The sequence below is a fragment of the Pristiophorus japonicus genome, chromosome 15, assembly GCF_044704955.1.
Source record: "Pristiophorus japonicus isolate sPriJap1 chromosome 15, sPriJap1.hap1, whole genome shotgun sequence".
Lineage (NCBI taxonomy): Eukaryota > Metazoa > Chordata > Chondrichthyes > Pristiophoridae > Pristiophorus > Pristiophorus japonicus.
This window is the reverse complement of record NC_091991.1, coordinates 81801614-81816688: the sequence shown is the minus strand read 5'-3', so window position 1 is coordinate 81816688 and position 15075 is coordinate 81801614. Positions and strand designations below refer to the sequence as shown.

Sequence of the window (15075 nt, the reverse complement as noted above, 5' to 3'; positions counted from 1 at the left end):
AGGTTAGATGAGCTGAATGACCTGCTCCTGTTCCTATGACCAAGACATCTGAGAAAAGCAACAGCAAAAGTAAGGCTTTCGCACCGACAGGACAAGCTGACTTCCTGTTTCTACCTGTGCCCCGAGCATTGACCCGAGTACCACCCTTTCCACACAGTGCAAGTTGAAGGAGTAAGTGCTGGCGCGAAAGAGAATGTGTGGAATAGCGCTGTCCAGTGATACCGCTGTCAGTCTTTAGGGTCCTGTAATGTATGTACCTGTGAGTATGCTCACAGGTGAGACACGCCATGATGCATCATCTTGCCGTCCAGAGGAGGCGGGGGTCCCCAATGCAGTGCTCTCTACGTGGGAGTCCTCCCGCTATTTATTGGGGACTTGGCCTGGAGGGTGGTGCACGGAGCAGTCCTGTGCAATAAGTTTTTAAGTCGGTTCACGGGCTCCCAGGCCGCCTGTAATTTCTGCGGTCTGGAAGAGTCCGTGTTCCACGTTTTATCAAATGTTTGAGGTTGCAGTCCCTCTTCCAATATTTGAAGGGGCTGCTCCTCAAATTTTGGTTGCACTTCAGTCCCACACTCCTGATCTTTGGGCACCCTGTGCGGAGGGGAGCGGGCAGGTCGGAAGGCCTCCTAGTGGGACTGCTCCTGGGCATGGCCAAGGGGGCCATCAGCCAATCCAGGCAGTGGGCGGTCAAGAATGTCGTTCAGCCCAACTGCCTGCCTTTCTTCCGCAGTTACATCCGAGCCAGGGTGTCCCTGGAGATGGAGCACGCGGTGTCCACCGGTACACTCGCGGCCTTCCGCGAGAGGTGGGCGCCGGAGGGACTGGAGTGCATCATCACCCCCGGCAACCAAATTTTAATTTGATTTTAATGTCTAAGGTTTAATTTGTTTATTGTGCCAGTTTTAGTGCCCCCCCCCGGTTTAGCTAGGGGCACTTGTATAATTTGTGTTTTATTGCCCTCAAAAAAAACCAAAACAATGGGGAATTGAAAAGTGTTTGGAGTGTTTCCCCCCTTTAATCAGAGGGCACTTGACTTTGATTTAATGATTTTTATTGTTCACAACAAAATAGTTGTAGAGCTGTTGAGACTCACCATGGCACACCACCTTGCCGTCCAGTGGAGTGTTCGCTACGCGGGAGTCCTCCCTTTATTTATTGGGGACTTGGCCTGGAGGGTGTTGCATGGAGCAGTCCCGTGCAATCAGATTTTAAGTCGGATCATGGACTCCCAGGCCGCCTGTAATTTCTGCGGTCTAGAGGAGTCCGTGTTCCACGTTTATATGGAGTGTGTGAGGTTGCAGCCCCTCTTCCAATATCCAAAGGGGCTGCTCCTCAAATTCTGGTTGCACTTCAGTCCCATACTCCTGATCTTTGGGCACCCTGTGCAGAGGGGAACGGGCAGGTCGGAAAGCCTCCTCGTAGTACTGCTCCTGGCATGGCCAAGGGGACCATCCAGGCAGCGGGCGGTTGAGGGAGTCATTCAGCCTGACTGCCTGCCTCTCTTCCGCGGTTACATCTGAGCCAGGGTATCCCTGGAGATGGAGCACGCGGTGTCCACCGGTACGCTCGCAGCCTTCCGTGAGAGGTGGGCGCCGGAGGGACTGGAGTGCATCATCACCCCCGACAACCAAATTTTAATTTGATTTTAATGTCTAAAGTTTAATTTGTTTAAGTTTGTCGGTTTTAGTGCCCCCCCACCCAGGGGGCACTTGTATAATTTGTGTTTTTGGTGCCCTCAAAAAAAAAGGGGGCGCTTGAAAAGTTCTTGCAGTGTGACCCCCCCCCCCTTTTAATCAGGGGGCACTTAATTTTTTCTACACAAAGTAGTTGTAGAGCTGTTGAGTTGGGAGTGGCTTAGCCAGTCATGTGATGTTCACAAGGCTCAATAAAACCCCAGTCAGTTGGGTTCAGGGGACCCACGATGAGGCAGGTAGCTGTGAGCCTGGTGGATGAACTGGTAATGTGTAGTGTGATTGTTAACCTTGGCTAATAAAACTAGTTCTTAATAGCAATGTGTTGCTATGAATTCTTAATCAAAGAACCCATGAAGCAAATACATTGCAGGTCCGGTTACAGAAAGGTGACTCATTGTAGGCGATATTTTTTCCCTTTCAGAAGTGGCCGCTTTGAAATGAATACATTTGACTGATGGGGCCCTGTTGAGAACAGATATCAAGCTGAAGTTGCTTCCACGTGCCAGCGAGACGGAAGAGAAGAGAGACGGGCTCACCATCTGGTAAGAAAGATTTGTATATTTACATACACATTACAATCAATTTGCATAATGTGTGAGATCATTATCGCATCAAAACATTGCTTGGCCACCGGAGGTAAAGATGTCACGTCCAAGTCCTGGCTCCTGATTGACTGTGGCCTATCTATCAAACGCAGCCTTGTCCTTTTGAAGAACCGTTTATTGATCCCAACGAGGTGCTCTGGAAGTGTGTGAAGGCACCGTGTGGATCTGCCGTTGGTGTATTCGCTGGGTGTTCTGATACAGCGTAGTTATGGGAAAGAAGAGACCAGTTTAGTTGTGGGGCAAATAAAATCATGCAGCTCTCATTTCCCTCCACCCCCTTAAAAAGAAACTGGTACTTTGAATAGACCCCATGAAAGGGCAAGTCTGGAAATGACGGGCCTTGGATTGTGCTATCAATAATGTTGAACAAACAAGTTGATGGTAATTATTTGCTGTCATTGAAAGGCCATCCCTGTTGATCAGACTCGTTGAGATCCTCCATTTTAATATTAAATGATGCTGAAGGAAGAGGAAAGGTCTAATAGTTTAATTTCCTGTAATTCCAGTTTTTTTCCTTCCTATTTCCACAAGTTTTGGTGCTACTCCTCGTGGTGTCAGCTGTGGCTGTGTGGGTAGCACTCTCGCCTCTGAGTCAGAAGGTTGTGGGTTCAAGTCCCACTCCAGAGACTTGAGCACAAAAAAAATGTCGGTTCACACTCCAGTGCAGTGCTGAGGGAGTGCTGTACTGTTGGAGGTGCTGTCTTTCGGATGAGATGTTAAACCGAGGCCCCATCTGCTCTCTCAGGTGCATGTAAAAGATCCCATGGCACTATTCCAAAGCAGAGCAGAGGAGTTATCCCTGCTGTCCTGGCCAATATTTATCCCTCAATCAACATAACAAAAAAAGCTGATTATCTGGTCATCAGCACAATGCTGTTTGTGGGAGCTTGCTTCTGTGCAAATTGGCTGCTGTGTTTCTGACATTACAACAGTGACTACACTCCAAAAGTACTCCATTGGCTGTAAAGTGTTTTGAGACATCTGATGGTCATGAAGGGTTGGTTTAATGTCTTATCCAAAAGATGGCACCTCCAACAATGCAGCACTCCCTCAGCACTGCACTGGAGTGTCAGCTGAGATTTATGTGCTCAAGTCCTTGGAGTGGGACTTGAACCCACAGCGTTCTGACTCAGAGGTGAGAGTGCTCCCACTGAGCCACGGCTGACACCTTGCGGCTCCTGAAGAGATCAAAGCTGGGACCTCCTGTTCTATACGGTGCAATGGCACGCAAGGCAGCACCTGGACGTTGCATTGAGGTTCCATTCACATAACGGCCAAGTCCGTTCTGTGCACAGAAGGACCTAACGGTACCTATTTTCAGTATCTGCATCTGGCTCGTTCTTGTCAGTAATGGAACGACTCCTCCGTGCTTGTGGAAGCAAATGGAAAATGGGTTATCTGCAATGCAGCATTTCATGCGAGGCTGAGTTTTAACTATATAAATTATTGATATCTTGACACAGTAATTTACTTGTGCCACAGCCTGCAACAAGCAAACCTCAACCCAGCAGGTGTTTGCCAGACGGAATGCAGAGAGCAGAGTATCACCTAGTTTTAGTTTGAAATGCTCTGAAATAATCTTTGAGAATCAATTGTGTAATTATAAGTAATTTCTGAATGGGAAGGTTTGGGCTGGTAGTTGGGCAAGAATTGCCAACACAGTTAGTGCCTGACCAGTGACTGCACGTAGCCCTGGCACACAGGTTTCTGTTTACCCCTTGGTCTCCGAGTGCTGGCTCGCAGGCAAGGAGAAAAAGGAAAGAACTTTATATAGCGCCATTCTCGGCCTCAAGAAGCTCCAAAGCGCTTCACAGCCAATGTTGTAATGTTGTAAACACAACAGCCAATTTATGCACAACAATGAGGTAATGACTAGATAATCTGTTTTGTAATGATGTTTGAGGAATAAATATTGGCCAGGACACTGGGGATAACTCCCCTGTTCTTATCCGAATAGTGCCATGGGATCTTTTACGTCCACCTGAGCGGACAGACAGGGCCTCGGTTTAACGTCTCCTCTGAAAGACGGCACCTCCAACAGTGCAGCGCTCTCTCAGTATTGCATTGGAGTGTTAGCCTGGATTTTATGCTCAAGTCTCTGGAGTGGGACTTGAACCCACAACCTTCTGACTCAGAGGTGAGCGTGTGACCGACTGAGCCAAGATGACAGGTGCCTTGTAGATTGGATGGGAGGGGAGCGGGGTGGAGGGGGTGTTTTCGTTTCCCCAGGCTTTTCAGACTGGCTTGGGAGGTTGGGAGATTAGCAGGGTTCTTCTGTCCGCTGAGCAATGGATTGGGATGGCTGCAGTTCTCATCGTAGTTCCCGACTGCCTGAAACTTGCACGCGCGCAGAATAGTCACTTGGGTGAGATACTTGAGGGCTGCTAATGGGCTGTGTGACTGGACTCTGGAAACCATCAGTACTTTGTGGAGTAGAGGAGAAAACTGGTTAAATACCATCGGCCAAGGAGGCCATTTCCTTGCGCCTTGTGCTGTATTTATTTGGGGCAAGGTTCAACGCTCGCCAAAGAAAATACATCTGTACGTGTAAATGCTTGTATATCACCTTGAAACCCGTTTCAATGATGTGGTTGCAGTGGCTGCCCACTTTCTGGTGTTTGCTGATGACCAGCTTCAAGCGGAATGTAGCTGCAAGTGTTGCACTGTGTGCCTGTCTACAGAACCGTGTCTAACTGCTCCACAATGGCGTGCAGGACACACAATGCGCTTCCCTCGGCCGTGCTACTCACCCACTTGTTTGTTGTAAAGGAACGCACAAGGGTGCAACCGAACAAGCCAAGCTTTGCTGAGCTCTTCGGTCAGCATTCTAAATGTTGTTTGAATTTGAACCAAACCTTTCTTCCCCCTTCCCCCACCGTGAGCTGTGTCTTTCCATTACAGAGATACCAAGCAAAAAACAATTGAACCTCTGCACATCGCCCGATCAGGGCAGAAAACATGAGAGACTCTCTCTGTGAACCCTCCAAGTCCATTGTTATTTTTGCTGGATCTTCTGAAGGTGCTGGCTGACAGTTCCAACAGGTGCTGACAGCCATTCTATACCTCCTCTGCCGATCGTACAGCCTGTACAACAACAGTCTTGCCAAATCTCGTGATTTTTTAATGAAAATTCAGTCCAACTCAGAAAAACACATGATTTTTTTTATATAGCTCTGTATTAACCTTCGTCATGACTGGCTGCTGGGGACACGTGGGTTAGGCAGGAGTTCTCAAACCGGTGGGGTGGGTGTCCGCAGGGGTCCGCAGGGGTCCGCGGCCCATACTTGGCCCTCCTTCACCAACAGAGTCTTTCAGGGCTAGACACCATCGCCCAAAACAAGCATTGTAATAAAAGGAAATAATCAGCGAGTTTGCAGTTTGCAGAGGCTGCACGGGGCAGCGTAGGTTGGAATTGCTGCGGGAGATGAGAGCTTTGGCTGGGTTTACAGTGTTGCAGGCAGGAGGAAGCTGTTCGCTTGCGGTTGCTGGGCCCGGCCTGTGGCAGCCTGCTGCGAGGGGGCGCCTGTGGGGACTCGACCTGCTGCAGAGGGAGAGCTGTGTGACTGGCTTCACACTCCCTCGACACTTTCCCGCTAAGTCCGACATCATCGCCCGCTTTTATTTTTGGACAAGTGCATCTCCAGAGAGGCGCGCTGGAATACGCAACAGGACGTTTCAATCGGCGGCGCTTCTTTTGGCCTCTCGCCCCCTTTTTACATGTCCTTTTATTTACATGTGTGTTGCTTTGTCTGCAGTCGACTTCAAGTACTTCTCATCAATTTCCGACGGTAATCTCTCTCTTTCCAAGTAACGCCCGCAGACTGATTCTGTGCAATGTAGACATTGCTGAAACCACACTTGTCTGCTTTTCTTTTCCGTTTGTCCATGCACAAAAGATCAAATATTTAAAGAGAAAGTGAACGAGTCGATCAGCTGTGTGGTGGGTCGCACCGCATTTTTTGTATATCGCTGGGAGATCATTTTGAATTGCACGGTCAGTGGCCTTTCGGGGAAAGAAACAATTGGTCAAACAGTTATGTCGCCGCTCCGGTGTTTGGCTTCTAGTTCTGGCGCATGAGATACAAATGACTGTAACAAGCTTTTCTCAGCTGAGTAAAACAAGGTTACATTGTGGCACTGCTTCTCGTCCACTGTCCTCTCATTGAAACCTTTCCAAACTAGGGGGGAGGAAGGAGAAAGCTAGATTCTTTGGAGTTGAAGTATTAATTATGACACAGTGTCAACCGTTGCTCAGTGGGTAGCACACTCGTTTCTGGGTCAGAAGGTTGTGGGTTCAGGTCCCACTCCAGGGAACTTGAGTATGTAAATCTAGGCTGACACACCAGTGCAGTGCTGAGGAAGTGCTGCATTGTCGGAGGTGCCATCTTTCAGATGAGATATTAAACTGAGGCCCCATCTGCCCTCTCAGGTGGACATTAAAAGATCCCAAGGCACTATTTAGAAGAAGAGCAGGGGAGTTATCCCTAGTGTCCTGGCCAATATTTATCCATCAATCAATATAACAAAAAAACAGATTATTGGGTTATTATCACAGTGCTGTTTGTGGGAGCTTGCTGTGTGCAAGTTGGCAGCCGAGTTTCCCCACATTACAACAGTGACTGCACTCCAAAAGTACTTCATTGGCTGTAAAGAACTTTGAAGATGTCCAGTAGTCATGAAAGCCGCTATATAAATGCAAGTCTTTCTTTATCCGTTATCACCATGCTGCCGTCCATCTCAGTTTAAGGTTATGATGACTAATATAAATTAGTTATGCAATTAAGCATATATATTTATTATTAATTTAGTGTTACTATAAGAGCAGTAAGGTGCCTGGGTTTGATCCCTGGCCTATGCTGAGTTACCAGATCTGAGCTCGGGTGGCAGTGAATAGCGATGCTACAATTGGTCTCGAAGCCCTTTCCGAAACCCTTTCCTAAAATCTCAATCAGCTATGGCCTGGCTGCAGGCCCAGAGACTGGCAAGCATCTTTTCTTTCCACCCCCCCCCCCACCACCCCCACCCCGCCAACCCCTTTCCTCCTGCCCTGCCCTGCTCCAAATCCACGTGGCCCGGGCACACTCCATTGATGGTGGCAGGTGCCCCCCCCCCCCCCCCGATCACCATGGGGAACCGCTGCGGCCACCGGTCTCTTTTCAGTCGTGCAATCTGGCCAGTTCCTCACCCGCCAACACAGCCAGGATCCGGGCAGCTCCAGAAATCCAGACGAGGGTGGGGGGGGGAGGGGGAAAGGAGAAGGGCTGAATTTACAGGAAGGCCGCTGACTCATACCTCGACCCACGCAATACATGCTGGATTTACTGTCCCTCGGCCCCTTGGTCAACTTGGTCCTGAGCTCCCAGTCCGACTGAGTCGGCGTCCCTCTGTTTTATAAGCAGTGAGCTATGTCCAATGTAGAAGGAAGCCTGGAAAAAAAACTTTACTTAGCGAGATAAATTTTCCCAGAAGAAGCTCGACCATTCAACTCGCCCAATGAACCACGCTATCTGAATTTAATGTGCGCTAACTCTTGTCATTTGGCTCTTTTTTTCTTTAAAACTATAGATCACTGAGATGTAGTCAGGAGTGCTGAGTTTTAAAAGGTCAGTGAGAAAGGTGCAGCACCCAAATGCTCATCAATGGGATTTTAATTTTATCAGTAACATAGGTTCATCCACAGTGAACCTATGTTTAAATATAATGCTCACTGCTTTCTTCATGAACAAAAATCCAAGATCTGTTGCGGCCACTTTCCCTCACTTCTGTTGGTGTCGTGTGTCCAACATGAGTGCACATGCACAGCATCTGGACTATACGAGTAGGGGGAGAAAAACCAATTGCAATCATGGGAGACAGGACTGAAAAGAAAGAAAGACTTAGAAACATAGAAGGAGGCCATTTCGGCCCTCGGTCAGCAGCCCTGAAGGTTACATATAAATCTAATGAACAATGAATAATGAACTTGAATTTATATAGCGCCTTTCACGACCACCGGATGTCTCAAAGTGACATTAGGACAGGTGACCAATAACTTGGTCGAAGAGGTAGGTTCTAAGGCTTGTGTGGGCCAAAACGGACTGTTTCCGTGCTGTAAATTCTATTCAGTTCTATGCAAAGGTTCTTCCTTACCCGAATGGGTGATTTTTGACGGTCAGACAAGCAGCCGATTTCACTGATATTTTTATAGCTAATAAACAAAAGTGTCCAGAGATTGAAAAGAAAACACCATTTTTTTAATGTCCCAAGAATTTTGAGAGAGAGGCGGAGAGGTTTAGGGAGGGAATTCCAGAGCTTAGATCCTAGATGGCTGACGGCAATGGTGGGGCGATGGAAATTGGGGATGCGTAAGAGGCCAGAATTGGAGTAATGCAACGTTCTCGGAGGGCTGTGGAGCTGAAGGTGAGGCAGATAATGAGGGGTGAGGCCATGAAGAGATTTGAACACAAGGATGAGAATTTTAAATTCGAGACCTTGCTGGACCATGAGGCAGTATCTGGCAGGCATCAGCAGCTTACGTTTCCCAATGGGGTGAAGCTGCCGCCATTTTGTGCTGTGCTGAAGCAGTGATTCCAGGCCCCTCATACTCACGTGTGGAAAGTCTAACTTCAGGATGGGTTTTTGCAGTTCAACACATTTCAGAAGAACAAGGAGTCCTACGTCACTGACCTCAACTACTTGGGTAGTGTGACGCCTCAGGACACAGCGCTGTTGTACAGGGCAGTATTCTACCCACAATGGATCTTTGTCACTGCACAAGTCTGCTTGTTGTACCACTACAGTTCTGTGGAACTTTTGAACATTTATCCTAGGGGCAATCCTCCCAGATTGTCCTGAAGTCTCCAGGAATTAAACATTAATCACCAGAACACTGCTGTGAGAAAATTCTTGGGACATTAAAAATAAATTGTGTCTTTTTTTCAATCTCTGAACACTTGTTTATTAGTTATAAAAATATCAGCGGTGGGGAGAAAAGGCTGTTTGTCTGACCGTCAAAAATCATCCATTCGGGTGAGGAATGAACTTTGGATAGAATTTACAACACAGAAACAGACCATTCAGCCCAACAGGTCTCCGCCAGCATTTATGCTCCACACAAGCCTCCTCCCACCCCTCTTCATCTCACCCCATCTCACCCCCAACATATCCGTCTATTCCTTTCTCCCTCATCATAGAATCATAGAAGTTTACAGCACGGAAGGAGGCCATTTCGGCCCATCGTGTCCATGTCGGCCAACAAGAGGCTATCCAGCCTTATCCCACTTTCCAGCTCTAGGTCCGTAACCCTGCAGGTTACAGCACTTCAGGTGCACATCCAAGTACTTTATAAATGTGGTGAGGGTTTCTGCCTCTACCACCCTTTCAGGCAGTGAGTTCCAGACCCCCACCACCCTCTGGGTGAAAAAAGTTCCCCTCAAATCCCCTCTAAACCTTCTACCAATTACTTTAAATTTATGCCCCTTGGTTGTTGACACCTCTGCCAAGGGAAATGGGCCCTTTCTATCCACTATATCTAGGCCCCTCATAATTTTATACACCTCAATGAGGTCTCCCCTCAGCCTCCTCTGTTCCAAAGAAAACAAACCCAGCCTATCTAATCTGTCCTCATAGCTTAGATTCTCCACTCCTGGCAACATCCTCATAAATCTCCTCTGTACCTTCTTCAGTGCAATCACATCTTTCCTGTAATATTGTGACCAAACTGCACACAGTACTCCAGCTGTAGCTGATCTTATGTGCTCATCTAGCTCCCTCTGCTCACTTTCCTGTCGGCGTGGGAAGGCTCTGTGGAGGTGGGCATGTCAGGCGCCCAATGGCAGGAGTGTGGGGGTGGGGCGGTTAGAGGTGGGGCTCATGTGATGAAACGACCTGAAGCACGTCCAGCCAGAGTTGGCTAGCCGAATCCCCTGCCCATTTTATGCGCGGTTTCTCACGTGAATGAGGTGACGTCCTGCGGTTTATAAGCAGGAGGTTACCAGATAACCGAGGATGTGGTACAGTGAGGTACCGGTTCTGCCGCAGAATCCATTTGTCCTCCTTGAGCCTGTTAGAAGCCATGCAGATAAAACAATCGAGGGTAAGAAGTAGTCATTCGGCCTACCCACAATTCATTTCTCTATGACTCTGACTCTCCCAGTCTAGCATTCAACAGAGGTTTCTCTACTGCCCTGTCTCACCAATGATTACACATCTTTATCACCCTTTGTGTGAAGGCTTTCTTTCTGATCTTATTTTTGACTACATATTTATGATCTCTGGTTCTAATCTGTCTTATTTTAATGTCATATTCTAGATATGCAGTACTCTGCTGGGCTCATTTATTTTCCTCCTATCTCACAAAACAGCATCAGAAAGTTGTGGGTTCAAGTCCCACTTCAGAGACTTGAGCACATAAATCTAGGCTGACACTCCAGTGCAGTACTGAGGGAGTGCTGCACTGTTGGAGGTGCCGTCTTTCGGATGAGACGTTAAACCAAGGCCCCGTCTTCCCTCTCAGATGGAAGGACCCATAGCACTATTTCGAAGATGAGCAGGGGTGTTAACCCCGGTGTCCTGGCCAATGTTATTCCCTCAACTAACATCCCTAAAACGGATTATCTGGTCATTATCACATTGCTGTTTGTGAGAGCTTGCTGTGCACAGATTGGCTGCCGCATTTCCTACGTTACAGCAGTGACTGCACTTCAAAAGTACTTCATTGGCTGTAAAGCTTTGGGACGTCTTGAGGTTGTGGAAGGTGCAATAGAAATGCATTACTTTCTTTGAGTATGAGAGCTTTCGCTACCTCGACCCTTCATCAATGCAGCTGAAATCTGAATAATTGGTACAAAAATAGGGAAATGGCCACTTGGTGAAACTGTTAAAGCCTTTTTTGTTACACACCATCTTCCTTCACAGTCGGTGGATGGTGCTGTTGGAGTATTTCTGGCTGATGTCCTGTGGTGGTATTCACAGATAATCTGGAGTCTGTTGCACCATCTTCTAAGGCTAACCTTCTATAACACGAACATACGAACAATGAGGGACAGGTAAAGACCATCTGGTCGATCGAGCCTGTCCCACTTCGGTTTAATTGATGGCTAATTGTTGAGGAAAGTTTCTGCAGATTGGTGAATTCCTGGCTCATGCCCATAACAGAGAGGCCTTCGAGGTCAACAAAACACAGCAGGAAAATTTACTGGCTTTCTTTTTCTTGTCTCACTTCTAACACTTTGAAGTGTTGTGCCTAAGGTGCGAAGGGTACGCAATTCATGCACAAAGGAGTTCTCGAGCCTGGCTGGGGTTGGGCAGGACTTTGAAACGCAGGTCTGGAAGCCAACCAGGCCAGGTTCCGTATGGCAGATCATTGGGCCCATTGGAGCTGATGCTGCCCCAGGATCCTCGGGACAGGACAACTCCTCGCCGAACAATAATTCGAAAACGTCTTTGTGGTGCAGAAGACCTTGGGTGGATTTGAATCATTCCACATCAGTGTCAGCTGAATTCACCGCGCGGGCCAGTGTCGGCATTGGGCAGACTAGTCCCTTACGTACCCGAGCTCCTCGGGAACCTGGCTGCAGAGTTGGCAAAGGGGAGGGTTGTGAACTCCAGTGTTGAATGTGGAATGACAATCACAGCCAAAAAAAATAATCAATTTTTATTTTTGAAAGCAAAGACAAGAGGAGACCTGTCATGAGCCATTAATGGTTGGTCGTTGGGTAACTGGTGCCTGTTGCCTGCCCGTGTCGAGAATGTCACACCACACTGGTGTGTAAACTTCACTGCGTGCGCCTGACTGGCTGGCTGCTGACCACGCCGTTTTTACAAAAACCTAATCCCGCAGAAAAAGAGTGGGGAGGGGGGGGGAGCAGGAGAGACATTGATCTGTGACAATGTTGGGATAACTAAAGAGGAACGCACGCAGACTGTTGTTCTTGGAGCTGATGCCATTAATTGTTCCGAAAGTAGAAAGAAAATAAGCCGACCATTTGTGGCTTTGTTTTCATCTGTAATGTGGCAGGCAATGCTTCTGGAGCTTTCCATTTTGTTCTGTTAGCATTCTCAGCAATTTACGGCTGTGTGAAAGATTTTTTTTCCCTGTTGTGAGCCCCTGTGTATGATCTGCAGGACTGTAGCATTGAATGAGTCTGCACTGCAGCACATATCATTTTAATAACCTTAAAATTACTATTACGACGTGCATTTATATCGTGCCTCATATATCGAGCTATCCCAAAGCGCTTTACACAATGAACTACTTTAAATCACTGCTATGTCGGCGAATGCAGCAGCCATTCCGAGCCAGCTGCTTGTAGGGCCTTGCTGTGTGCAAAATGGCTGCCACATTGACCCACATAACAACAGTCCCTGTACTTAAGTGTAATTCAACGTGTGAAGCACTTGGAGGGTGATCTGATCGCACTGTTTTAAAATAATAAAGGGGTTCGATATGGTAGCTGCAGGGAAACTATTTCCTCTGGTGCTGGAATCCAGAATAAGAGGGCATAATCTTAAAACATTTGAGCCGGGCCTTTTAGGAATGAAATCGGGAAACACATTTTTCACACAAAGGGTAGTGGAAATCTGGAGCTCTCTTCCCCCAGAAGACTCTGGATGTTGGGTCTATTGGAACTTTCAAGACTGAAGTTTTTGTCAGGTATCACAGGATAGGGAGCAAAAATGGAGAAATGGATTTGAGGTACAGATCAGTCATAATCTAATGGAATGGTAGAACAGGCTCGAGGGGCTAAATGGCCGACTCCTGTTCCTATTGTCTGAAGGACTTGCTAAAGTTCTACATAAAGGGGAGTCTGTTCTTTCTGAATTCTGAAAGCCTGTGTATGGGCCCACGCATTCACGGTGCTGTCACTTCCTTGAGTGTGGGGCTACTTATGTTGAACAGAGGAAATCTGCCCTCTGTTTTGAGCCAGCCCTGTCGAGATTTGAATGGTCCATTGCAGTAGATGGAGGATAAAACAGCCTCTTCCCCAGTGTCGACGGTACAATGTGTTGTGAGGGTGGGGGCGATCACCAAGACCTGTGCCTAGGGTTGCCAATCTCCTGGACACTGCTGTGAGCAACCCTGGAGGGAAATCACAGGGACATTAAAAATAATTTTTTTAAATTTTCATTTATTAGTTATTAAAATATTGAAGTTTATGGGGAAAATGGCTGTTTGATTCCAGAGATGAGGGGGTTTGACTTATGAAGGTAGGTTGGGCCTACACACATTGGAGTTCAGAAGAATGAGAGGTGATCTTATCAAAACATAAGATACTGAGGGGGCTCGACAAGGTGGATGCAGAGAGGATATTTCCACTCATGGGGGTAACTAAAACTAGGGGACATAGTCTCAGAATAAAGGGCTTCCCATTTAAAACTGAGATGAGGTGAAATTCTCTGCCTCAGAGAGCTGTGGAGGCTGGGTCATTGAATATATTTAAGGCGGAGATAGACAGGTTTTTGAGCGATAAGTGAATAAAGGGTTATGGGGAGCGGGCAGGGAAGTAGAGCCGAGTCCATGATCAGATCAGACATGATCTTATTAAATGGCAGGGCAGGCTCGAGGAGCCATATGGCCTACTCTTGCTCCATTTCTTATGTTATTATGTTGATAGTCAAGGATCGTCCGATTAATTAATGAGTCTAATCGCTTTCCGATTGGCCGTGGGATGGCGGTGCGCTGCCGGGATGGACGAGTAGGGCGACCAATGGGGAAAATGTGGGGTGGGGCACTGGGAGGTGGGGCGCCACATACTGAAACCTCCAGGAATACAGCCAAACTGAGTTGGCAACCCAACCTGTGTCCACTGAATTCAGGACACTTGGACAAATCATGAGAGAAAATAAAGCCGGTGTGAATTGTTGAGGTTACACTATTGGAGGAGTCCTTGTCTTAAAGATCTGGTGCAGAAGTAAATGCACAGCTTGCAGGTTGCTTTGTTGGATGTAGTGAGCCCCCTTCGACTTCTTAACCCAGAATTTGTGGCCAGCAGTGAAGTAACAGCAATCGGCGCTGACCTCGAAGAAAGCTTCCCACAAACATCTCTCGAACCTCTGTGACGAAAATGTTAGCTTTCTCGACTTCAATTTGATTGTAGCGCTGTCAAAGGGGATCCTTCACATACAGCAGCAGTGATATCATCGCGCTGTCTAAGCAGCCAATCACACTGAAGAATTCTCACAGACAGCAAACCAGGAAATAAAAAGCACTGATTGTCATTTCACTGTTTGAAATTTTTACAGAGAACGAAATAAAGATTGGGACATACACATGGAGTTAAGGTAGAAGCTGAAGTATCATAAATTAACTTAAAGAAAAATTAAAATATTTTTATTATTTAAAAAATCTCATAATTTTTATCATAGTGGAGAAATTTGACATTCCACAAACATAACATTAGTTTTTCAGGGCCAGAATGGTTTTAACCCCAGTTACACCTATTCCAATAAAGACTAACTTTTTAATAGAGTCGTTAATAGCGATATTAGAGCAGAAAAGGGGATGTTTTCGTCAGTTCAACTGATTTCACTGATTGCCGGCTATGGGGAGTTGCACAGTTGCAGCCTGTGGCGGAGCAGGGAATGAATGGCCGCAACTTTGGGATTTCCGTGTTATGTCCTGACGTTGCGGTCACTTTTAGAGGGGTAATGACAGCGAATGCTGACAGTTTCGCCATCATTACCACCATGAAATCTGGGCCCCTTGCTTTACATGGACAGAGTAGAGAGAGGCAGTGCTGCGATTCCCTGTGTCCAAATATTGATGGTCTGTAAAGCAAATGTTGAAATGAGATTTT

At 47.2% G+C, this 15075-nt stretch overlaps 1 protein-coding gene across 13 annotated transcripts in view; it reads left to right on the top strand.

Annotated features, from left to right (window-relative positions):
• Window positions 1-15075, top strand: part of nrcama (neuronal cell adhesion molecule a) — a 403020-nt gene that overhangs the window by 150600 nt on the left and 237345 nt on the right. For all 13 annotated transcript variants that reach the window (XM_070900654.1, XM_070900650.1, XM_070900653.1 and 10 more), the window contains one exon: window positions 2116-2236. The gene's annotated coding sequence lies outside the window, so the exon portion shown is untranslated. The remainder of the gene's footprint in view (window positions 1-2115; window positions 2237-15075) is intronic.